The sequence below is a fragment of the Sapajus apella genome, unplaced genomic scaffold (assembly GCF_009761245.1).
Source record: "Sapajus apella isolate SASKATOON/1434 unplaced genomic scaffold, GSC_monkey_1.0 scaffold18, whole genome shotgun sequence".
NCBI classification, from domain to species: Eukaryota; Metazoa; Chordata; class Mammalia; order Primates; family Cebidae; genus Sapajus; species Sapajus apella.
In genome coordinates, this window is record NW_022436958.1 from 11,251,517 (window position 1) to 11,278,236 (window position 26,720).

At 36.7% G+C, this 26,720-nt stretch overlaps 1 long non-coding RNA gene across 1 annotated transcript; it reads left to right on the plus strand.

The window, feature by feature from the left end:
* Positions 1-2,917: 2,917 nt before the first annotated feature.
* Positions 2,918-26,345, plus strand: LOC116556928. Its single transcript, XR_004271260.1, has 3 exons — positions 2,918-2,931; positions 12,830-12,832; positions 26,118-26,345. It is a non-coding gene; the product is annotated as an uncharacterized LOC116556928 (long non-coding RNA).
* The last annotated feature ends 375 nt before the right edge of the window (positions 26,346-26,720 follow it).

The following is a 26,720-nucleotide window of genomic DNA, read 5'->3' on the forward strand; positions in this document are numbered from 1 at the left end:
CACATGGAATCATAAAAGAGCCCATATAGCCAAGACAATCCTAAGCAAAAAGAACAAAGCTAGAGGCAACACGCTACCTGACAAATTATACTACAAGCCTGCAGTAACCAAAAGAGGATGGTACCGGTACCAAAAGAGACATATAGATTAATGAAACAGAACAGAGACCTCAGAAATAACACCATAGATCTACAACCATCTGATCTTCGACAAACCTGACAAAAACAAGCAATGAGGAAAGGATTCCCTATTTAATAAATAGTGCCAGGGAAACTGGCTAGCCATATGCAGAAAACTGAAACTGGACCCCTTCCTTACACTTTATACAAAGATTAACTCAAGATGGATTAAAGATTTAAATGTAAAGTCCAAAACTAGAAACACCCTAGAAGAAAACCTAGGCAAAACCATTTAGAACAAAGGCATGCGCAAAAAGACTTCATGATGAAAATGCCAAAAGCAGCTGCAAAAGTCAAAATTAACAAGTGAGATCTAATTCAACGAAATAAGCTAGCATCAGAGTATTCAGTCAACCTACGGAATGTGATAAAATATTTGCAATCTACCAATCTGACAAAATCTAATATCCAGAATCTATAAGAAACTTAAACAAATTTACAAGAAAGAAACGACCCCATCAAAAAGTGGACAAAAGATATGAACTGACGCTTCTAAAAAGAAGACATTTAGTTTTGATTTTCATTTTTCTAATGATCAGTGATGATGAAAAAATGTTCATCATCACTGATAGTTAGAAAAATGAAAATCAAAACCACAATGTGATACCATCAAGCCAGTCAGAATGGTGATTATTAACATGTCTGAAAACAATAGGTGCTGGCAAGGTTGTGGAGAAATAGGAATGCTTTTACACTGTTAGTAGGAATGTAAATCAGCTCAATCATTGTGGAAGACAGTGTGGCGATTCCTCAAGGATCTGGAACCAGAGATACCATTTGACCCAGGAGTCCCATTACAGGATATATACCCAAAGGGATATAAATAATTCTACTATAAAGAGACATGCACATGTATGTTTATTGCAGCACTATTTACAATAGCAAAGACATGGAATCAACCCAAATGCCCATCAATGATAAACTGGATAAAGAAAATATGGAAGGTATATGCCATGGAATACTATGCAGCCATGAAAAAGAATGAAATTATCTTTTTTGCAGAGACACGGATGAAGCTGGAAGCCATCATCCACAGCAAACTAACACAGGAACAGAAAAACACTGCATGTTCTCACTCATAAGTGGAAGTTGAACAATGAGAACACATGGACACAAGGAGGGGAACAACACATGCCAGGACCTGCTGTAGGGTAGGGGGCAAAAGGAGGGGAAACTTTAGAACAAATACCTATGCATGCAGGGCTAAAACTTTGATGATGGGTTGATAGGTGCAGCAAACTACCATGGCACAGGTATACCTATGCAACAAATCTGCACATTGTACACATGTATCCTAGAACTTAATGTAAAAAAAAAAATTGTTTAGTTACAGAAGGATAATTTTTTTTACATCTCTGTGACTCATGCAATTTGTACACTGCTACACAAACATGTATTTTTTTCTCTCCAATCAAAGGGTTATGCTCCAAAAATCCCTGTGCCAGGAGAATTCACATTTTTAAAATACATATAAATAAGTAAGCTTTTAAGAGAAAGATAAGACAGGGCCATGAAGGTTGTGGATTAAACTATGAAAGTTTATATAAATACATTTTTTCTCTCTTGAAAGCCAAACAATAAAGAATAGCATATTAAAATGTTTTCCCAGCATCTTCAACAACATACCTGCGTATTTATCACATGATAGACATATGCCTCAGCCCTGGCCTACACATATTAGACTCTACATAAGTTGAAAGGCTTTCTGAGTAGGTGAATGACATCTTGACTCCTTTCTCCTGGATCACACAGTGACCCCAAATAAGTACAGTAACTTGGTTGGAAAAAGCCTCAGGCAGCTTTTATTTCAGTTACTACGGATATCAAAAAGCTACCTCTTAGCCCTTCCTTCTACCCACTCACAGAACTTTGCTTAAGACAATTTGAGCCTAGAACACATGCACCTCTCCTCCCTCCAGCCAATCTATGGGATGGGATACAATTCTAACTTTGCTTCAGCCACCTTAATTTCTTCCAAAGCTGCATTTTAAAAATCATTCTCCTGCTCTGCCACCTGCTTTACCTCTTTTTTGCCTTTTCAAATTCCCAACTTCTTACTCCCTCTTTCTCAAATTATCCCCAACAGGTGTGCATCTAATCAAAGTAAGATTTTCCTGATTGTGGAAAAGTGTACAAAAGTAAATTCACAGATGTACAATTTCATGAAAGAGAAATTGCATTTAGCAAGGGCTTTTTATAAATGCAATTATGTGTGAAAAGTGCTACAGAAGTGCCGTGGACAAAGTGCTAAGGAACCACGTGAAATAACTTTTAATAAGCACCAGGCAGTTGGAGTCAAGAAGAAGTTGTGTGGTAGAAACCTTTGCCAAGAGAATTCACATTTCTAAATAATAAGTCTAAAGAAAATGCAAGATTGGAAAACCAAGGTTGTGAGTAAAACTATGAAACTTATAACTAACTTTCAGTAGAAACTGGCTCTGTGCCTATAAATCTGCTTATAAGAAAACTACAGTTAAATTAACATGGTTCATTCATTGATCTATTTATTCAACAAATATTATTAAGAGCCTAATATATTCTTACTTCTGCATTGACTACTGGCAATGCACGGGCAAGCAAACACATACTCTGACCCTGCACTCGTGATCTTTAAAGTCTAGCGTTTTCATGTAACAGCTGACTTTTGCCAATTGAAAGCAGCAGTCCCCCAGGAAGGAAAAAAAAATTCAATTTGCTGTGCTTTTTAATCTAAATAATTACACCTAAAACAAAATCAAATTTTTGTTCTCATGTTCACTTAACATTTTATGCTATTTTATAATTTCTTAACACTTTTTTGCTGATAGTTTAAAATTCAATCTTTAGTTTGTATCCCTCTTTCAGAAAGCTGGATATTGTGAAATAACATTAGGCTATATTCCTTTCACCAATAAAATCTAAAATCATTGTTGTCATGGGAAGGTCATGATTCTCCCATTTCAATAGGACTCGTGATCTACTCCACTCATGATGTGGAAGAAACCATATTCAGTCTTCAATGGAACTGGTTCATTCATTGATTAATGAATGCACAGATGCATGTAGGAATTTATTTCAGCAAACATTTGATGAGCAATTGCCGTACACTTGGCATTGAGCCGAACCATGAGGATATATAGGACAATAAGGGACAGGACCTGCCAACTAACTGCTGCCATTACTATTAATAATAATAATTCAATATCAGTGCTATAAAGTATGAACAAATTACTTTCGGAGGAAGGACTGAGCATACCTGCCAAAGTAGACTTCACAGAAGAACAAATATTTGATTTAGTCATGTGTTATATTTTGCCCTAAAATATAATTTGTGATTAAAATAGGATCTTGTGAAATGTGTAGCTCCCATATTCTTTAGCATTGTATTTACATATTGATAGTATATTTAGTTCTACATTTTCTCTGAATTAAGCCCCCATAAGCAATTAGAAATGTTACTAAATTTGACTAGCCTGTTGTGAAGCACATTTTTAAACCCAACTTAACCTCTAGATATTATAGTTAGAATAAACTGTTCTAATTAGTGCTTTATTGTGAATAGCTTCTTGATTTCTGCATAAAGTTAATCAAGTTGAATCTTAGAGTACTATCTGATGCCAATGAGGTTTTCTAATAGGTGACTTTTCCGAAAATAACTTACATGAAGGTCTAGCCAACAGTCCCTCAGCTGTCATTACAGTATTGTCCTAAATTTTCTCGGCAAACAGTTGTAGTGCTACTTAGTACTAGTGGAACAGAGAATCAATCATAACCCAATTACTCAATATAAAGCCATGGTAATTGAGCTTATAAGATTGATAACAACACTGAAGAACAATAAGGTGTTTTACTTCCTAAGAATAGACTGTGCAATTCTAAATTCTGAGTCTCCTAGAAGAAAAGCTCCCTCTGAGAAATTGACATCAGGGAATTGGCTTTTTTACCCTCACAATACAATTTCACAGATATCCTGAAAAGTTGCCTGCATTTAGAAGGCATGCAAATACTTCAAGTGTCCTAAGCAGTTGAGAATAGCCAGAAAGAAAGAAAATCCCAATTAGAATAGCAAAGAGAAGTTCCCAAAATACTTGCTCATACTCACTCCAGCCAGGTGATCTCATTGGCAATGGGTCATCATTGTGGAAACCTGAAGTCCATTGAAACTTGCTTCATCAAAGGGCAATATGCCTTTTCATCCCCTCTAAGTGTTTTACACGTTACAGCCTTTACATACAATACAGGACTTATTTTCTTTTCTTCTGTCCATTAGCATTTCTCTATGGATCACCATAAGCCTGTGACAACTGCACAGTCTATTATCTGGTGTGTTAAGAAATACAGTTGGTCTTGATTTAAAATTGTTCTACACCATTAACTTCCAATGCCGCCACTCTCTGCACGTAACCCAGTATAAGTAAGACCTGAAGACAAAACAATAAAATAAAAAATGTTGCCACCACTTCTCTATTATACCTCTGTCTTGGATAATCAGAATGCTGTTTTTATAACATACCCTCGTACCCTACAATTTTTCTAAATCCTTTCCATGAAAGCAGCTCACAGGAAATAATTGGGAAGAAATGAAGACGAAAATGTCAATGCACACTGCACCTTTGAAAGTCTGATCCCCAGAAGTAGAGTTACACACAGACAAAAAGAACTCTGAAAATAGTGCATGCTGCAAATAAAATTTTTCTGTTTCCCCAGTCATTTGGCCACAACTGATGGTAAAGAATGCTGGAGAATACAGTCTAGCTGATGACAAAGAGTAAAAACATTTTTTAAACAGCTGATAATCTCTGCCTCTAGTATAACACAGTACTAGACTAATTCCAGACTAATAAAAGAATTTTCTCAGAAACTGGCACATCATCCTACCTTCCTGCTATAGATCTACGGAAGGAATTTGTTCATTGTTCAGGACTATGGTGAATGTAATCGGTACCTGGATCACTTTGGGGAGCGTCAAGCTTAAAGTGTTACAGCAGCAGGCTAAACCTTTAAGACCCAGAACCCTCCTTTAATGACAGTTTGTAAAATCCCCTTGATTGCCCTGAAATTATATCAAATATATTTACACAAATTCCAAAAAGATTAACATAATGTCATCACTATAAAGAGAATAGGAAGACAATTTATAATAAAATGATACTTATTTCTATATGAAAATGTTCAGGTATTATAACAAGAAGCCATATGAAATAGTCAGATGTTTGTATCTATACTTAGAATCAGCATGAATGTGACAACTGCAAATGGAGTCGGGTACAGGTGTGCTGCATTGGCAACTCAAATACCGCAAATGGCGTTGCCATTGGTGATGTGATTTTCTGAAATGGTGAGCAACTCTTGACAGAGTTTCTAACAAAACAAATTACACTCTTCCTTCAATTTACAATGTACTTGCATTCCTAGAAATGTTGGTGTATATAAAAATTATGCAAAAATACTTTGTATGTAAAGTAGAATTAGGTTTTAGGTTCAAATAATTATAAGTAAATTTTTTGCCTACGTGAATACCTGTCAGGATATTTGAAAGTCATGCAGGATACAGAACTGTGCTTCCTCTCATGGATCTGCCCTTCATATAGCAGGAAATGTGGAATTAGTGATCCTCACACTGTTAGTAATGCTACTAATGTCACAGCATGCAAAGATGCACACACAAGCTATAAAAACACCTCCAGGGTGTGGTATTGCCCCTGTAAAGAACCACTAAAATAGGAAGACAAGTGTGGTTAGTAAACAGAGGGCAGAGAAGAAAGTGATAGGAAATGAATGAATCAGAGTGGTAGGGAGGAGCCAGATCGTGTTGCTGCTGTTGCTGTTGTTGTTGTTAAATATTATGGGAAACCATAAGAAGATTCTAAGAAGGAAGTAACATATTATTTTAAACTATCACTTGGTTTGCTGTGCAAAAAGTAGGTTATAAGGGTATAGGACTGGAGAGAGAGACCAGCTAGGAAGCTATTGCAAGTAGGTTGAGGAAAGATAATAATGCCTTGTGTTAGGATGGTAGAGACGAATATGGGGAAATTGGCACATTCAGGACTTACTTTTGAGATGGAGAAAGAAGAACTTGCTCATGGAGTCAGATGTGGGAGGTGAAGAAAAATGAAATCAAGAATGGCCCAAACATTTTTGTTTGGGCAGCTAGGGAAGTGACAGACATTTTCTGAAATGAAAAAGATTAGTGAATGAAAAAGTTGGATGAAAAATAAGTTTTGTTGTGGACATGTTAAGGTAACTCCTAGATATGCCAAGTGCCGAGTAGACCAAGATGGTTGTCTGTGTTGTCCAGAGCTAAGTGTGGCCAAGAGGATTCAATGAATTAAGTTGGGGGTCATATATAGGTGATGGAACTTTGGCATAATCACAGGTGGCACAAGAAAATGGGCTATTAGAGGGAACTGAGGAGTTTCCTTTCACTGAGGTGGGAAAATATAGCTATACATTTAAAAAAGGAAAAATTCTTTAGGAAAGAGTTGCATCTTTCTTGAATTATGCTGAAAGTTTGAGTAAGATGAAGGTAGAGAAATAACCACTTATTTTGGGATCATAAAGATTACCGATGAATTTTGTAAGAGCAGTTTCAGTGTAGTGTTAAGGACAAAAATCCTACTGGATTGGTTTAATGAGAAAACAGGTGTCAGGAAGTAGAAACTGTAATGATATACAACTGTTTCAAAAAAATTTGATGTGAAACAGTGATGGTAAATAAAGTAACTGGAAGGAAACATAGAAACTTTCATTTAGGTGGCAGATTTCTGAAAGTTTGTGTGCTGGTAAGAAATAATCAACGGAGGAGTATGGTTACAAGGGAAAAGCACAATATATAAGGTACTGAAGATAAGAACTGAATGATTAAAAAAAAAAATCTGAGTCTAACAAGGGCTGAGAAGTGGGTAACAGATGCTGGTAGTGCTCCACCCACTTCCTTTTGCACTCATCTCCACTTACTAAAGGCTGGTTACTGGGAAATACCTACAACTGCCCCAGCACTATTTTCTGGACACAGGAACTATGTCGGCCTATAGGTACGGCAAACTGAACATATCAAAGAGTTAATTCCCTCCAAGCAATTTTCAACCTACGATGGGTAAAGTATTGGTTGAAATAAAGTAAAGAAATAAAAACATTAACTTCATTACCAATAAATTGGTAAAGAAATCAACCCATTAACTTCTTCTTCCCTATATTATGATGACACTGAGGGATGTACTACACTGTCTCCCAGAAACTTCCCAGGTGGATTAAGTTCCAGCTACCTAAAAAGGTAGTTTTCTTAGAACACACATTTTATTGACTTCCTTCTCTTATCTTAATTCCCTGCTGGTGTTTCTTGGGAAAACTTTTCAGATAAATTATTTGTAATTATATCCTTGTCTTAAGGTGTATTTCTGAAAGAATACAAACCAAGACCCAAAGGGAGCAGTGTAGAGTACTAAATCAACATAGGAATATGATATCAACTTTATTTAAATATATCATCAGAACAAAGTGTTATAATAAAATTAAATTGTTACATCAAATGGGGCATTCAATTTCAGTTGAATATCAGGGAGAATATTTTCAGTTGCATATTACAGGAAACTCATCCCAAAGTGATCTTATAAGAAACAGTATTTTTTACTTTTACATATAAAATGTGTGCAGGAAGGACATAGCTTGATTCAGGTTTCAAATAATGTCATAGACTCAAGTATATCTCATTTCAGCTGTTACCTTTCATATCAACCAAAAGTGACAAGTCTGGACAATTCCAGTCTCTAAATCAGCTGAACCTTGAAGGTTGTGAAAAAGGATGGGTCCACTTCCTTGATAGTATAAACAAAAGTCCCAGAATTGAAACTTGTTGAATGTGATGGGCTAAAGAGAGATGTGCCCATCTGTGTAGCAATCACTGTGGCCATAGGGGTGAAGAAGATGTGCTGATTCCCTCAACCACAGTAGCCCAGGTTGACCCCAACCTCCTACCCGCAGGGGGAAAGTGGTCAACATTGTGCAGCAGATTTTCCCATGTGAAGGCCTACTGGGAAGGTTGGCATATTCCACTCACCCTCACTCCCACACTAAATCAGTCACCCAACTCTGAAGTTTGTATATCTTAGACATTTGTTCCTTACTCCCTAACCCAAATGCTTATACCCTAGTCCAAATCATTGACATCTGTCACATAGACTAGTCAGTAGCCTCCTAATTAGTTGAGATGAATTCTCTCTTGCCAACCCACATTCATTCTTTATAAATCATCCAGAGACTTGTTTATAAAACTCGAATTTGGGCTGGGTGCATTGGCTCACACCAGTAATCCCAACACTTTGGGAGGCCCAGGCAGGCAAATCACAAAGTCGGGAGTTTGAGACCATCTTGCCTAGCACAGTAAAACCCCGTCTCTATTAAAAATACAAAAAATTAGCTGGGAGCGATGGCACACACCTGTAGTCCCAGCTAATTGGGAGGCTGAGGCAGGAGAATCACTTGAACCCAGGAGGCGGAGGTTGCAGTGAGCCGAGATCGTGCCACTGCACTCCAACCTAGGTGACACAGTAAGACTCTATCTCAAAAAAAAAAAAAAAAAAAAAAAAAAAAAAAAAAAAAAAAAAAAAAACAACCTTCAAATTTGACCATGTAATTTCCTTGTTTCAGTCCTTTTAGTGATTCCCATTCCATCTAAGATAAAGATCAAATCTTTCAAACAGCTAGGTTGCACCCTAACTACCTCTCTCATATCATTTTGTGCCACTTAGTTTTCTATGCTTCCACCATGCTGGATTTCTTTTGGCTCCTCGACCACGCCCTACTCTTTCCTGCCACAGGGACGTTGCACTGGCTGCATTCTGTGTCTGAAAATCATTTCTCCCTCCCAGCTCCTCACCTTTCACCAGCTAACAGACCTTTATGTCTCCCCTTAAATGTTTTTTCACCAAAAAGTCCTCACCGATTCTTGCTTACTCCTGACCTGCCCCAGAATAAGTAAAGACTGCCCATTACATACTCCCACGGCACTCTGTGTCTCCAATGCTTTCCACACTTGAGATTACTTAGTCCCTTCTCCCATCAGAATTCAGTTCAATGAGGACAGGATAGGAGCTTCATATTTCAGTGTAAAAATTAATAAGTAAATGAAAACTACTGCTTTATATTTTCTTGAAATTGAGATCCCAGAAAACCTATATTTAGAAAATTGATAGTTAAGAGTAATTATATATGTTATGCTTACAATCATTATGAAAATAATAAAGCACAATAAAAATACTGGAAGAAAGCATTTTGATATCTTGAGGGTGATTTTGTCAAATGTGTCAGGGGCAGGGTAATAAGGGGACAGGTAATTGTTTTCCATTCTTCCATATTTTAAAAATAATCTAAAATAATCATATATATAAAATCATACAGGGATACTAAAACATTTGTAAATGACAGAAAATTATTGTTGCTCATATTCATGAAGAAAAAATGTACACTTAAGTAGGAATTTCAAAGCTTAATTCTTATAACTCCCAGCTGGCACTCTCAGAGAGATCATCTAACTCTGGTTTTCAAACACTTTAAGCATTTGAAACCTTTTATTTTTGGCTGAAATCTCATGTGGAAATCTGATATATAACACAGAAACAGAATTTTCTGGTAAAAGCAGGGCGAGAAACAAAGGCAAGTCTCTATGACTCTGCAACAGCCCCATACCCTATGCTTTCTCAGTGAAGCCCCTAGAATGTGGGGCTGTGGAGTACAATGTGAAAGCCATGACCTCACTCAAGCACAGAAAGGATTAACAAAACCCACACCCCCAAATCTACAAAGTGAACCCCAAAATAGATTCTCATCCTTCAAAACCTAGAAATATGGTGGCTGTATATGTTTTTAAAATATATATATTGGTTCAAAGTATCAAATAGATAAGATCTTTCAATAATGGGAAAGCTGACATTTTTATTTTTAGGACTTTAAAAAAAGGTTTTCTTCCTTTTTTTTTTTTCTTTTCTTTCATTCCCTTCAAGGACAATTCAGTTCTAAAACCATTGAAGAAGGTTAGGTAAGGTAAACGTGGAGGACACATGGCTCAGAGAATAACGTGAACTCCTGAGTGGGGTCAGAGCCCTCCCACCTTCCCTGTCACCTCCACACCCCAAACCAGTGGCAGCAGTGGTTGGCAATTATGAACCAGAGATGGGATAGAATGATAAGTGTCTCTATGTGTGGGGTAGCAGAAAAGGTTGTCAAAGCCCAGGCAGAGTGAGTAGACATTTGTGAGGGCTGGGGGGTTGGTACCACTTGGGAATTGATTACAAAGATGGAGACTAGTTAAATAAGTAAATACATCAAGGATAATGGGAACCAGGCATCTCACTGTTAAAAAATGAAACTCTAAACATGGAAAGGGAGAAAGCTATAATTCATCCTATAGAGAGTGGCAGAGAAATTGGGGGTATTGGTATGAGCTCATGATTTTTTTTTTTTTCTTAGATGGAGTATCACTCTGTTGCCCAGCTGGAGTGCAGTGGATAGACAAGGGCAGAGACATAAATATATAGAGAGATATAAACATAGAAATGTATAGAGAGAAATAAATGTAATTGAAAGGGCCTGGGAACGGTGACACCTCAATAGCAATGAGCACACAAACTATTTACTAAGTACCATGTACCACTAAATGGAATCAAGGCCCCTTGGAGAAATGGCTCATTTCAAGACTAAGGCAAAAAAGTATACAATCATTCTGGAATGCTTCTTTAATACCAGAAAGCAAAGGAGTACTCAAAAAATAATAGTGACATGTTTAAAGGACAGATAAACTGACTTGAAGGAGAAAATCTGGACAAATTGGGGATAATTCAAACATAATGAAAATTACAAATTATAGTCACTTGACTAGGAAATTATAAATCCTTACTGCTACAAATAAATGAATGATTACATTGAAAGTTTAATAGGGAAATGAATGAATGAATGATACCAGTTTTATAAAGAATGGGATATTTACATAGTTTCAAAATATCCTCCCATCAAATACTTACAAATTACAAAAGAGAAAGAGTAACATTTCGGTGGTGAAGACTGGCAGACGCCATATTCATCAAGTGATCAAAGTAATGACATCTGCAACAGGACAGATCAAAATTTTATGCACCTGATAGGCTACGTGAGAACACAGTGTTGCTTCTGGGATATTTCTGCCAAAGATGCATGACATGATTCTACTCATTAGGAAACATCAGACCAACCCAAGCAGAGGGACAACCTACAAAATAACTAGCCTATAATTTTCAAAAGTATCAAGGTCATGAGAGCCAAGGAAAGATGAAGAAACTGTTTCAGATTGGAAGAGACAAAAAATACACAACAAAATGAAAGACATGATTCTGAACAAGATATTTTTGCTCTAAAGAGACATTACTGAGAAAATTGTAAGACTTAAATAGGGTCTAAGAATTATACAGTAGTTATGTATCAGTGTCAATTTCCTGATTTTGATGATTGTGTTGTGGTTATGTGGGGAAATGTCATGATGGTAGGAAATACACATTAAAGTATTCAGAGTTGATGGGACATGAGATTAGCATCTTATCCTCAAATGGTGCAGACAAATTTGTTCTTCATTTTGTAATTGCAATTTTCTATAAGATGGAGAGTGATTCAAAACTTTTACAAATTTTAACAGGAAAACCCTGTCTAGGTTGAATTTTCACTTAGGGGTACCTTATAAACCAAATTACAGCCTCATTTGGTAGTATTCCTCTCTCTGTCATTCCACTTGCTGTCACTCTCAGTAAGGTTTCTAATTTTGCCAGTTACTGCATTCAGTATTACTCTTAATATAGACTGTTTTTGCTCCATTGGCAGGGAGAATATAAGGAACTCTATTTTCTATTTTAAATTTTCTCTAAGTCACCAAATAGATGTTGGGATTTTGCATCGTTGTCTTCTTGGCCTGCCATCTGGAAGCTGGTTTCACTCCCCATTTTGCTCTAGCTACCTTGACCAAGTCCTCGGCATTAAGTCAGTCTTTCAGTTTTTTATTTGGTCGGTCGATAAAAGATAGCAAAATACTCAGAGTACCAACTCTGTGCCAGACACTATCCCAGATACAGGATAATGATATAGCCAAAACCCTTCTCATGAGCCCCAGGTACTGAAACAAACATAACTGCAAAACTGTCTTCAAGAAGAGATCATTTCCAAGGTCACAATTGTTACTCTTCACAGACCTACAAGCAAAAAAAAAAAAAGAAAAAGAAAAAAAAAAGGAGGTGGAAGATAATAACCAAAAGGTCATATAGACTTCTATTCTCTAATACCTTTCCCATTGGAACGGGCAACACAGTACAGTTCTGGAAAACAAATGACCAGTACCTGAACCTATTAAACTGCCATGACTCATCTCTAAAGTATCCCATTTGGCTTATAATGCTTCTAAATCAATTCTATTATAAATATCATTAACACTTGCTTACATCATTTACATAATGTGCAGGGACTAAATTAAAAGAGTTTAGAACAAACTATATCTTGAAGCCTAGAAAGTGTTATTGCATGCCCCATGATTTCGTGTTCCTATTGCAACATTCTCTTCATAGAATGGCTACAATCATAGCCCTTTCTTTTTTGTCCACATTAAATATCTGGCTCAGTCACCCAAATGAGATCCTTGCCTACTCACTGTGGTGTAGTAAGTTCTGTGCAAAGCAGGTCAGAATTTTCTCTTCTCCTTAATAACATGATAGGAACTCTTGATCTTTACTGAGTTCCTTGCATTTTTCAGTATCATAAAGCCCTCTCTGTATTATCTCGTATGTTTTGCAGTTATCTCCTACCTGTGGTGAGAGTGAGACCCAAAATATGGAAGGAGAAACTGAAACACAAATAAGTTGATGTTAATCCTTGTGATCGCTAGTCTCCATATCTAAAATGTATTTTCACGTTGCACTGATAATGGGATTGGAAAGGAGAGAACATGTTTACCAAGATACGGGTAATAAGATAATTTACATTAAATTATGAAACTTTAGACAGTCAAACAAGTTTATCCTACTGCCTTCAGACCAGCTCAGAACAGTATATCATCATTACCCAACACTAAAAAACTCTTGAAGGGTATAGGTTAAGCTTTAAGACCCTGGAAATCTAGAGATTCATCTTTATGCCCAATAAAAATAATTTTTCTTGCCATCTAAACCAAACATTCTTGTTTTACTAAAAATCAAAAGCAACTGGCAAATTTTTTTCCATAAAGAAAAGACTGTATGCATTCTGAGATTCCCATTAGCAGCTGGGGGCAGATCACTACAATTCAGAAGAGACTTAAGTAGATCATGGCTGGGTTACATTTTTGTAAACCTTCATCTAACTCTGGTTCACCCCTCCAATGTGAGCCCTCTCCTTACTGAGAGACTGGTAAGCTCTTTCTGCTTAACAGGTCATGGCTCCAATTCTTTGTCTCTTTATCTCCATGAGACTGCCCAAAGATGCCTCACTCCACTTGTCAGAGTGTGACTTCCTGGTTTGCTTAGCTTCCTGATCTGCCTAAGAATTCCACAAAAATTTCAAGGGGAGATTCATAAAGGTTGGGTACCTCTAGCATCTTGGACCCTCCAGCATCTGCCCTCTCTCTGGGATGCTGGTCTCTCAAATCCTAGCAGCCTTCATAACCCTAAGCTTTCATTGTTTTCTTTACATTGTGAATTTATCAGAAGCTCTGCTGGCTTCTCTGCCTTTTAGCTGCAACCCTCTCTAGGATTTTTAGACTCTACCAGTCAAGAATGGTAAGTATCTCTGGAAGGAAAGCAGCTCACAAAATATCAGCTCTTCTCTCAGTAATTACTTTCTTTTCTAGTAACTTGGCCCCTAAGTTACCTCAACTGTTCACCAAATTCTTCAAATACATCTTTTTAATATTTTGTACCATTTTTCTGTTGTTCTCGGTGGGAGTGTTGTTCTACCATAAGCTAATACATCATGCACTTTAGAATCTACGTTAATGATCTTTTAACTGAACATACATCATAGTTTAAAGCAATGCAACTTAAGGGCAAGTTCATAAAAGAACTAGCTCCTGTCCCCATTTTTCTGTGGCATCTTATTATCTCATGTAATATAATCTGAATAATGAAGAAAGAGTGGGTCCCTGCCTGAAAATGACTTATGCACATATACTTGTTAATTAAGATCCAACTTTAGGAAATATGTTCAGAGAATTTTCTCTGTTAATATATAAATGTCTCTAGAAGGCTGGCAGTCATTAACATTGATGATGACAGATGTCAGACTTTTATAAGAGGAGGATGATAGGGGAAAAATAGGAGTCTAGGTCCTACTAAGGAGAGAATCCAAAGACCAGGTAGCCAGGAATAAGGAAGGAAAGCCACAACGTGAGAAAAGTACCCTCATAGGATCAAGCTTTTCTGTATCCCAACTTTGGCCAGGACTGGCTCTAAACTATCAGGATAATGCACCTGTATCCAGATGAATAAATACTAAGAAGCACCTTAATGTCCAACAAGGCTGTACACTCTTCTTATGGGCCAAAAGGGAGCAACTCTGTCTGCTGGCTTTGTAGAGGATGTAGCCCAGCTAGGACTGAGTTACTCACTTCTTTCCTATTTCTCTCATTAGTAGACAAATGTTTTCATTGATCCAGCATGTTAACTTTTTTTTCCTTCAACAATAATGAAACCCATGGAAAAGTCCTATGCTTGCATAGAAAGAAGTAACAAATGTGAAAGAAAAGAAACTTTTGATCTTAAAATGCTTGTGCTATGAGCAACATGTGCTAAATAAAACACTTTCTGTATACCCAAACATTCGTCTTAGATTTGGTTTGGACTATAGTAAGTTTTATTACTCATTGTGAAATGGGTGTGTTTCCTGTTTCTCCGGAAATGGGAGCTGGTTTGCATCAAGAGGTTTCGCAAAGAGACAGAAAAACCACAAATCACTGTACATGATCAACATTTGCCATTCTGCTAGCATGTTGCTGCAACTGCTTCCAGCTCTGCTGGGATAAAACATTGACACCTGTTATTCAGCAAGGTATATGAGAGATGGAGGGAGCCATGAGAAGCAAACCACAATGCCAACATGCTGCAAATGGTATTTTATTTATTTCCAAAATTAAATGAAAGTGGTTACAACCCTAGCCAACCTTGGGTTCTCAGGGCCAAATTTGCCCTAAAACCAAGAAATAACACCTATATCTCAAAGATTCACCCAAGTGAAAAGAAATGGAAGGATACTCCTACAAGCAATGATTATTTTCAAATTAGGTCAATAGAAAGGAAATAATATTTATTAAACTCCTACCACATACCTGCTCGGCTCAGGGCTTATTGACCTTTTAACATTTGACTTTCACATTACTTCTATGATAGCTGGGATTATTCTCATTTTTGAAAAGAGAAATTCATGGCTCTGAAAATTTGGATCACTTCCTGAGATGACCCCACTAATGAATGGGAGGTATGAGATTTAAGCCTGGGCACTTCTGATTTCAAAGCTCATTGCTCCATGATGCCAAAATATCCACTTTGTTATCATCCTGTCTTCTGGATCTTTTGAAGCCCTTACTGCTGGAATAGACCATATTCAATGCCTTTTAAAATCAAATGGAGGCATGTATGCCTTATGTTTCACAGTGAAACAACTCCAGACATAAGTGAAAGCCCGAGCACAGGGTTGCCAGGGCCCTGATAATATCACCCTGGCATAAACTGACATAGCAGTAGGCCTCCTCAATTCAAGTTCTGTCAACTCCAATGACTTAATGAAAGCCCTGGGAATGATAGGAATTTCAATAGCAGGGCACTCTGGGAGCTTTCCATAATCTAAAGCAAATACAAAAATAAAACTACTAGAGAGAACCTATCAAAGCCACAATATATCTATTTCCACAGCTGTTTCTCCTCAGACACTAGGCTCCCTCCTGAGCCTATTATTAAGTGCAAATGACCAGGCTCGGTTACTGTTATTTTTAAAAACATTACTTATCGTGCATTGTATTCTGAAACTTGTTGACTTATTTTAATTTGCATAATTATAGTAATTTTCTCCTATGTCAATGCTGTAAGATTATATTAGGATTTTGCCTTTTATTTAAAGAACTTTGCAGGGTTCAAAACCATGTTGTTGTTATATCATTTTTGACCCTTTCAGGCAGTTGAGAGGCAGTGATGATGGAAGAATACATTTTGCTAAGTTCACTTCTTGGCTCATGATTGGAAGAACTGGCAGAGGTTTGAGAAACCAAAAAAGGGAAACAGGAATGAAAGGCATTAGGAGAGTAAAAGAGATGTCAAAACAAAGGGAAGATGAGTGCCTCCTTCGTAGAGTTTCTTCAGAGTGTACTTTAGTCTTTCTTATAACATTTGTTTTCCCTTTTTTTTTTTGGAACTCAGGGCATTTGGTGACATTTTATGGAAAATGAACTCATCTAGTGTGTCTTAGAGCCAGGTTAAAAAAAAAAAAAAAATCCTGTATCTCGCCAGGTGCGGTGGCTCACGCCTGTAATCCCAGCACTTCCAGAGGCTGAGGCGGGTGGATCACAAGGTCAGTAGTTTAAGACCAGCCTGGCCAAAATGTTGAAACCTCGTCTTTACTAAAAATACAAAAATTAGCTGGGCATGGTAGCATGAGCCTGTAATCCCAGTTACTCAGGAGGCTGAGGCAGGAGAATCGCTTGAACCTGGGAGGTGGAGGTTGCAGTGAGCCAAGATCGTGTCATTGCATTCCAGCCTGGGTGACAGAGTGAGACTCCATATCAAAAAAAAAAAAAAATTAAATAAATAAATAAATAAATAAAAACTCTTGTATCTCTCAATTCTAATCATGTTGTTCTCCATGGAACAAATACTTTGTCCAGAAGATTTGCTCAGCAAAATATTCAGAAGACTGCTAGGGTATTGGCTGCCCACACTGTTGTAGAATAAATCAGGCAGTTTTCTACTGTGTGATCAATTCATTTATCTTATTTTTAAGAAAAATTGTTTATACTTACTTACCAGATAGACAGTGCCTAAATTCTACTTCCCCAGGTATTTTCAAAGGCACTCCCAGGTTCTTCTGGTATGTCTTGAAATCAAAAAGATAACAAACATCTGATAACATCAAGACAGCAGAATTCAGAACGTGGCTCCTGCCCATCAATCCCAAGTCCAAAGCTGTCCAAGGAAAGCACAGTCAGGCTCACATAAAATCCAAGACACTCTCCCCGAATTCCAACAGGGAGATGAAGATAGAAGCTCATGGCCCTAGAAGGTGACATTATCATTCCGTCCCTTATTTCTCTTTTTTCTAAAGCTCTGTGGCTTCTCAGTCAGTGGGAGGACAATCAAGCAATTGAAATAGCCCAGAAAGACATGGGAAGAGAAGAGGCAGCCTAAGGACACCAAGGAAGCTTACTAGCCTTGTAGAGCAAGAGAAAGGTTTCTACATGGGCCATCTGACCCCGCAGCTGTATTTCCAACTTTTTTCTAAGCACACTTCACTGGATCACTCATCATGCCTTCAAATGCCATAAGATCTAAGTCAAATATAAACTCTTCTCCTCTTAAGCCTGTTTTTCTTTATAATTCTAAACTCTCACTCAGGTCAGAAACCTCAGCATTATCTTTGAATCCTCCCTCTCTTTGCTTTCCTCACACAACCAGCAATGATAAAGTGATATAGGAACATCGGACTTAGAGCCCAAATAACTGAGCTTCAATCAACACCTCCCCTCACTACCTGTCTTCAGCCTCTCTGTGCCTCCCTTGCCTCCTCTGTTCACTGGCGATAATATTTACTACCGCAGGAAGGTTATGAGGACCAGATGAAAGAGAGAATATAAAAGCATCTGTAAGCACTCAGAAAAATCTGCATCAACTCTCAAAATGATTTTTCTCATTTCCAGTGTCATCATACAACTTAAGTCTTTATTAGAACTCACCCTGCTAATTGCAATATGTTCTGGCTTAGTGGCTCTCAAGTACATTAGCCCTCGTGTTCGCTTCTGATAGTGCATCCCACCAGCATTATACATGTACGTATGCTACAGTCAAAACAGCTCCCCCCGTTATCAGAACACCCCATGCTTCCCTATTTCTCTGTTTCTTCCCTAGTATCCCCTTTCCATGGAATGCTTTCCTTTACCTTCTCTTAGCTCATCTCAAATTTCTTTACTTCTACGAAGTCTCTGATTTTCCATATTACATCTGATATCTACCATATTGTGAATACATTCTACTCCAAGAATCTCATTAGTGTCTTCCTTATACCACTGTTCAATTCCTTGTGTGTTAATCATATGTGTCTTTTCCAGCTTCTGCCTCCCAGTTTAGAACTTCTTTACATCAAAGTCTTACTTATTTTTATATGCTCTGGGTCTAACATAATGCCTTCCACAAATATTTACTGTTTTAAATGTGTTCCTAGAAATACTTTCTTTAAGTGACCGTATAATAACATGAAAAGTATCAAATTGAATGATAACTACTCAGTAAAGAAAACTACACAGCCAGCTTTGAGATTCCCAGAGATAACGTAAGATGTCACCAAAACATGATTGAAAAGTAACTAATCTGAACCAACGCAACTCTAAAATAAGCTATTATTTTAATAATTGATTATGTCTTATAATAGAAATGTTACAGTTTCAGCTATAACAATAGTATCAACTTTAAATATTATTGAAAATAAATCTCTATCTCTTATTTGTGGAGATATATACATACAGGTATATTCATGTATGTATCTTTTATTTGTGGAGTTACATACATACATGTATATACATATACATGTGTGTATGTATATACATGTATATATATGTATATATACTATACACATGTATAAGTGACATATATATACATATACATGTCACCAATAAGAAAGCTGAGGCTTAGCAAGAATGAATAGTTTATGTAAGGCAGCACAGGTAAAAAAGAGTTAAACCAAGACTCAAGCCTTTCTGTCTTCACTGGCTGTGCTTTTCTCATCATTTTGCACCAACTGCTAGAGTTTTATCAACTCTACTTATGAAAACTTCAAGTCCTTCCTGGGTTTGGGAATAGGCAAAGAAAGATTAAAATACAGCATTTCCTGAGTCACGATGTTATAATCTAGGGCTTGGCAAACTTTTGCTGTAAAGGACCAGATAGTAAATATTTTAGGCTTTGTGGACCATATGGTCTACTCAAATCTGCCATTATTCTGTGAAAGCAGCCACAGAAAATATGTGATGGAATAAGCATGGCTGTGTTCCAATAAAACTTTGAAAACTTTATAAAAATCAGACAGTGGACCAAATCAGGCCTGCAGGCTATAGTTTGTAGCCCCTGTTAAGATCTGCAATAAAAGCTAACCTACTATCATGGCAAAGAGGTCAGCAAAGTGCTGTCTTGTGCTAGTGTGAAACATTAATGAATTAATCATTCATATTACACTTGTATTAGATATTTAGGACACAATACTGCATAAAACATGGAAATTGACAAAATTATACATAATTACAACTCCAAAACACATGCTATTCCCTTAGCAGAAATTGAGATAATCTACTAAAACACATTTTAAAAATATCTAAAAGTGTAAAGCATTTCTTCCCTGCAGTTGTTTGAATTTAGAATATGTCATTAACTGACTTTAAGTCCAGAAAATAAATGAAGCCAAATACCTATGACCTTTGGTTCTACATTCCTGCTCCTGAAATAAATGATCCATTCCAGAGAATGTGCCCTATGGTACCTCAGACTAGAGACGATTCAATAATAACCTGATCTTTCTTGAGAAAAGGATTGTGTAGGAAATCACAGCATGCAGAATATAACTTGCTTTTAACAGAGATGAGTTTTGTTTTCATATAAGCATGCGGAAAGATTTGACCCAACATGGCAGACAATTTATTTATAGAGAAAATGCCTCTATCCCCTTGTGAGCTAGTTGAAAGCATTCACTGAGACTTCAGGTTGGTCATACAATTGTGGAAAGCTCACACAATGTGAGGTTGTGACTGTGTAAAGAATAGGAGGCACATTACTTTGCTGTCTGTCTGGGAAGCCTGGCCTAACCTCCACAGTAGAAACTCTATCTCCTTCACATCTTCTCTTATACTCATGGTGCAGAGCCCTCATTTGCTCCTATATATTGTCTGGTATTGTTACCCATTTATTTTAAATACATATCTTATTTTTAGAATTAGATTGTAATCTTTGAAATGGGATACATGAGAGTCTAAACCTGAATTTCACTTTTTATTAGCTTTGTGGCTGTTGCCAAACTATTCATCTTCTCTGAATCAGTTGCACATAGTAATAGTATCTGTTTCATGGGCTTTTTGTTGGCTCACATTTAGTAGCCAGCATAACTATTGTCACCACCATCACAGGTATTTCCATGCCTTCTCCTCTATGAAGTTTTCATTAATTGCCCAACCACAATTCATTGTTCACTACCCCACAGAATTTTCAGAACTTTCAAATACTTTATCATTTTTATGCTTATTAGCTCAACCTACACTCCCAACAGAATTACCTTCACTTATTTATGTCCTGGGACTGTTACTGAGGGTAGACATTAAAGAAAAAAAAAAAAAAAAAAAAAATCACCTATCTATTTGTTGTAAAGCCATAAATAAAAATACTATGTTGCTCAATGTTCCTTTTACAAGGTCAGTTGTGATATGAATTGACTGAGAAAATATCACCTTCTTTTAAAAACCAGAACACTTCTAAGAGTAATAAGAAGTATCTAACTGCATTTTACTTGATGCCCTAGATTCTCTAGATTCTGAGTGGTAATTCCTCCTATTTAGTATTTTTCCTTTTTCTTTTGCGGGGCTTCGATTCTTTAAAAACAACTCAGAAACATATATATTAACATCTCTCAATTTACCTGTTGGTTGGGTTCTTGGAAAGTGGTGATTCAAAAACACTTAAATCAAACTTAAATTTGGCATAATAAAAAAGGAGATATATTTTGGTAGGTAAAAACAAAACAGTTTATGCTTCCCTTTTTTTGTATCACATCAATATGAACTGTAAATAAACAGTTTACATAAATATGTGAACATACTAAAAATGTTTATTCATGAAAAGAAACAGAGTCCCTGAGACTGTCCAATAGATCTACAATAGACATAAGGTATGAATCCACTGGGAATTCTTGCATATGAAGTGTTACACACGAAGGTAAAAGATAAACCCCATAATGCTCATTAATTCACCTTTTTTCATGCATCTGAGAACCTAGGCTTTTACTCCATTGGTGTCAGCCTTTTTCTATTTCTTTTTCTATGGGCTTTCTGGCTCACATTTGTATGTTTTAGTCACGATTGTTACTTGAAATGGACACAGGACTCCATAAGGCATCATCTCAGGATACTTGAAGGGTACACGTAGTAACTGAAAAGGATTTTATTAGTGCTGGCCAACAATCACTGTGCATTATGACGAGGGTAATGCCACATGCTGTAGACCTTACCACCAGGCAGTACCACCAAACTAATGAAGGAATCCCTCATGCACATAAAATTTGGCAGGCAGTTTAAATAATGCCATTCTAAACTTAGGACACATATCTGCTATTGTTAATTTCCTATCACTTTATTTCCATAACTTGCAAATTAAATACACATAAATTTATAAAGTGACAAATATATTTAGAAATACATAGTTTTAAGTTGAATCAAACAACTTCTTTAAGCCCTCATTTTCCTAATTATAAAACAATGATAATATACCTCTTTCACGGAGTTTTTGTGAGAACTATATGAAATAACCCTCTATAGTGTTTAACATCATGCTCGACACAGTAAGTACGCATTAAGTACTGGCCACTGCTCTTGGCTATTACCAAGAAGTGACAGATGTCAGTAAATAAAAGTATTTACCGGAGTCTATCTCTAACCCTTCAAGCCAGCCTGGTACATAAATTTAAAATGTCCCTAGAACCAAAAGGTCTGAACTTGAGCATGAGAAACCCAAGATGGACCCAGGTAAGCAAGAGCAGTTGCAGCGGACAGAGAAAAAGTCTTCTGCCTCTGGCCTTTATGCTCCATGTTTTGGTACTGTGAGATAGGCATTATCACTTAACAATCTGTAAGCATATAGTACAGTATTATTCACTACCATCATCATACATGAGGTCTCTAGAACTTACTCATTCTACATAACTAAAAGTTTTAGATCTTGAATATTCTCATCACATACATGTAGAAAGGGTAAATACATGAAGTGATGGGTATGTCAACTAACTTGAATGCAGTAACAATTTCACAAGGACATTACATTGTCCAACTGAAACATAACTTATAAAATAAAAACAAAAGATTATTAAAAAGCTATAGGCAGAAAGTAAATACAGTGGAGAAAATACAATTTGGCTTTTTCTATTTTGAATGAGTTCATGAGTATTAACATTCTCACTTACAAAACTTCAAACAAATCAAAAATATAGTAAGAAAAGCAAGTCCTTTTTTATCCCCCACCCCCATACACACTCTCTTTCCTATCTCACTCTCCTTAGAAGTGATCAATTTTACCAGTTTACAATACCTCATTTAACATCCTTTTTCAGGTCACTTCCCTAAGATATGGACAAATATACAAATACATGATTTTTGACATAAAGGAACCATACTATACGGGTCACTCTGCATCATACCACCTTAACAATATGTAATTGGTATCTTTCCCAGTCAGTTCATAAGTATGTAGTTCTTTCTTGTAATTGATTGAATAATGTTTTGCAATGTACATTTTTAAATCAACTTTTAAGTTCCAGGATACATGTGCAGGATGTTCAGGTTTGTTACAGAAACATGCACCATGGTGGTTTGCTGCACAGATCAACCCATCACTCAGGTATTAAGCCCAGCACACATTAGCTGTTCTTCCTGATGCTCTCCCTCTCCTCCCCCCCGGTGACAGGCCCCAGTGTGTATTGTTCCCCACCATGTGTCCATGTGTTCTGATCGTTCAGCTCCCAATCATAAGTAAGAACATGCAGTGTTTGGTTTTCTGTTCCTGCATTAGTTTTCTGAGGATAACAACCTCTAGCTCCACCCATGTCCATGCAAAGGACATGATCTCATTCCATTTTATGTCTGCATAGTATTCCATAGTGAATATGTACCACATTTTCTTAATCCAGTCTACTGTTGATGGGCATTTGGGTTGAATTCATGTCTTTGCTATTGTGAATAGTGCTGCAACGGACATACATACACGTGTATCTTTATAACAGAATGATTTGTATACCTTTTGGCATACACCCAGTAATGGGATTGCTGGGTCAAATGGTATTTCTGCTTCTAGATTTTTAAGGAATTGCCACACTGTCTTCCACAATGGTTGAACTAATTTACAATCCCACTAGCATTGTAGAAGCAATCATTTTTTCTCCACAACCTCACCAACATCTGTTGTTTCTGGACTTTTTAAATCATCACCATTCTAACTGGTGTGAGATGGTCTCTCATTGTGGTTTTGATTTGCATTTCTCTAATGATCAGTAATGTTGAGCTTTTTTTAAATATTTGACTGCATGAATGTCTTCTTTTGAGAAGTCTGTTCATGTACTTTGCCTAGTTTTAAATAAGGTTGTTTGTTTTCTTCTTGTAAATTTGGTTAAGTGCCTTGTAGACTCTGCATATTAGACCTTTGATGGACAGTTGGCAAAAATGTTCTCCCATTGTATAGGTTGCCTGTTCACTCTGATGATAGTTTCTTTTGCTGTACATAAGCTCTTTAGTTGCATTGGATCCCACTTGTCAATTTCTGCTTTTGTTGCAATTGCTTTTGGTGTTTTTGTTATGAAATATTTGTCCATGCCTATGTCCTGAATGATATTGCCAAAATTTTTTTCTAGGAATTATATTGCCAGATTTTCTTCTAGGGGTTTTATAGTTTTGGGAACTACTTTTAAGTCTTTAATCCATCTTAATTTTTGTAAAAGGTGTAAGGAAGGGGTCCAGTTTCAATTGTATGCATATGGCTAGCTAGTTCTCCCACCACCAATTATTAAATAGGTAACCCTTTTCCCATTGCTTTTTTTGGTCAGGTTTCTCAAAGATCGTATGGTTCTAGGTGTATGGACTTATTTCTGAGTTCTCTACTCTGTTCCATTTGGCATACGTGTCTGTTTTTGTACCAGTACCATGCTGTTTTGGTTACTGTAGCCTTGTAGTATAAGTTTGAAGTCAGGTAGCATGATGCCTCCAGCTTTGTTCTTTTTGTTTTAGATTGTCTTGGCTATACAGGCTCTTTTTCAGTTCCATATGAATTTTCAAAGTCTTTTCTAATTCTGTGAAAAATGTCAATTGTAGTCTAATGGGAATAGCATTGAATCTATAAATTGTTTTGGGCAGTATGGCCATTTTCAAATATTGATTTTTCCTATCCATGATCATGGAATGTTTTTCCATTTGTGTCCTCTCTTATTTCCTTGAGAAGTGGTTTGTAGTTCTCCTGAAAGAGGTCCCTTATGTCCCCTGTTAGCTATATTACTAGGTATTTTATTCTCTTTGTAGCAATTGTGAATGGGAGCTCATTCATGGTTTGGCTCTCTGCATGCCTGTTGTTGACACATAGAAATGCTAACAATCTTTGCACACTGATTTTGTATCCTGAGACTCTGCTGGCGTTGGTTAGCTTAAGAAGCTTTGGGACTGAGATCATGAGGTTTCTTAGATATAGGATCATGTCATCTACAAACAAAGATAATCTGACTTTTTCCCTTCCTATTTGAATACATTTTATTTCTTTCTCTTGCCTGATTGCCCTAGCCAGAACTTCTAATGCTATGTTGAATAGGAGTGGTGAGAGAGGACATCCTTGACTTGTGCTGATTTTCAAGGGAATGGTTCCAGCCTTTGCCCATTCAGTATGACACTGGCTGTGGGTTTGTCATATATCGTTCTTATTATTTTGAGGTATATTCCTTCAATACCTAGTTTACTAAGAGCTATTAACATGGAAGAGTGTTGAATTTTATCGAAGACCTTTACTGCATCTACTGAGTTAGTAATGTGGTTTCTGTCTTTGGTTTTGTTTATATGATTAATTAAATTTATTGATTTGTGTATGTTGAACCAATCTTGCATTCCGTGAATGAAGCCAACCTGATTGTGGTGGATAAGCTTTTTGATGTGCTGCCAGATTTGGTTTGCCAGCATCTTATTGAGGATGTTTCCATCGATATTCATCAGTTTTCCATTTTTTTTTAATTTTTTTATTTTTTATTTATTTATTTTTTTTGTATCTTCGCCAGGTTTTGGTATCAGGATAATGTTGGTCTCATAAAATGAATTAGGGAGGAGTCCCTCCTTTTCAATCTTTTTTGTGAAAGTTTCAGTAGAAATGATATCAGCTCTTCTCTGTACCTCTGGTAGAATTCAGCTATAATTCTGTCTGGTCCTAGGCTTTTATTGCTTAGTAGGCTATTACTATCTCAATTTTAGAACCCATTATTGGTTTATTTAATGATGTACTTTCTTCCTGGTCCAGTCTTGGGAATGTGCATGTGTCCAAGAATTTATCCATTTCTTCTCGATTTTCTAGTTTATATGCATAGAGGTGTTTATAGTATTATCTCATGGTTGTTCATATGTATGTGGGGTCAATGGTGATAGTCCCCTTATCATATTTCATTGTGTCTGTCTGATTCTTCTCTCTTCTCTTCTCTTCTTTATTAGTCTGGCCAGTGATCTATTTAACTTTTCAAATAACTAGTTCCTGGATTTGTTGATTGTTTGAAGGGTTTTTCATGTCTCTATCGCCTTCAGCTCTGCTCTGACCTTGGTTATTTCTTTGCATCTGCTGACTTTGGAATTTGTTTGCTCTTGGTTCTCCAGTTCTTTTATTTGCAATGTTGGGTAGTCAATTTGAAATCTTTCTAGCTTTTTGATGTGGGCATTTGGTGCTATAAATTTTCCTCTTAAAACTGTATTAGCTGCATCCCAGAGATTCTGGTGTGCTGTCTCTTCTCTCTCAGTTTCAAAAAACTTCTTGATTTCCGGCTTAATTTCATTAGTTGCTCAGGAGTCATTCAGGAGCAGGTTGTTCAATTTCCATTAGTTGTGTGGTTCTAAGTGAGCTTCTTGAGTTTTAATTTGATTTTGCTGTGATCTAAGAGACTATCTGTTGTTTTTGATTATTTTGCATTTTCTTAGGAGTGTTTTACTTTTCACTATGTAATCAATTTTAAAGTTCAATGTGGTGATGAAAAGAATGTGCATTCTGGTTTTTGGCTGTTGTTGTTTTTTGTTTTTTTGGTGGTGGAGAGTTCTATATGTATCAGGTCCACCTGATCCAGAGCTGAGTTCAGGTCCTGGATATCTTTCATGATTTTCTGTCTCAATTATCTGTCTAATATTGTCAGTGGGTGTTAAACTCTCCCGCTATTATTGTGTGATAGTCTAAGTCTCTTTATAAGTCTCTAAGAATTTGTTTTATGAATCTGGGTGCTCCTGTATTGGGTGAATATATACTTAGGATAGTTAGCTCTTCTTAGTGAATTGAACCTTTTGCCATTATGCAATGCCCTTGTCTTTTTTTATCATTGTAAGTCCATTTTGTCAGAAACTAGAATTGCAAC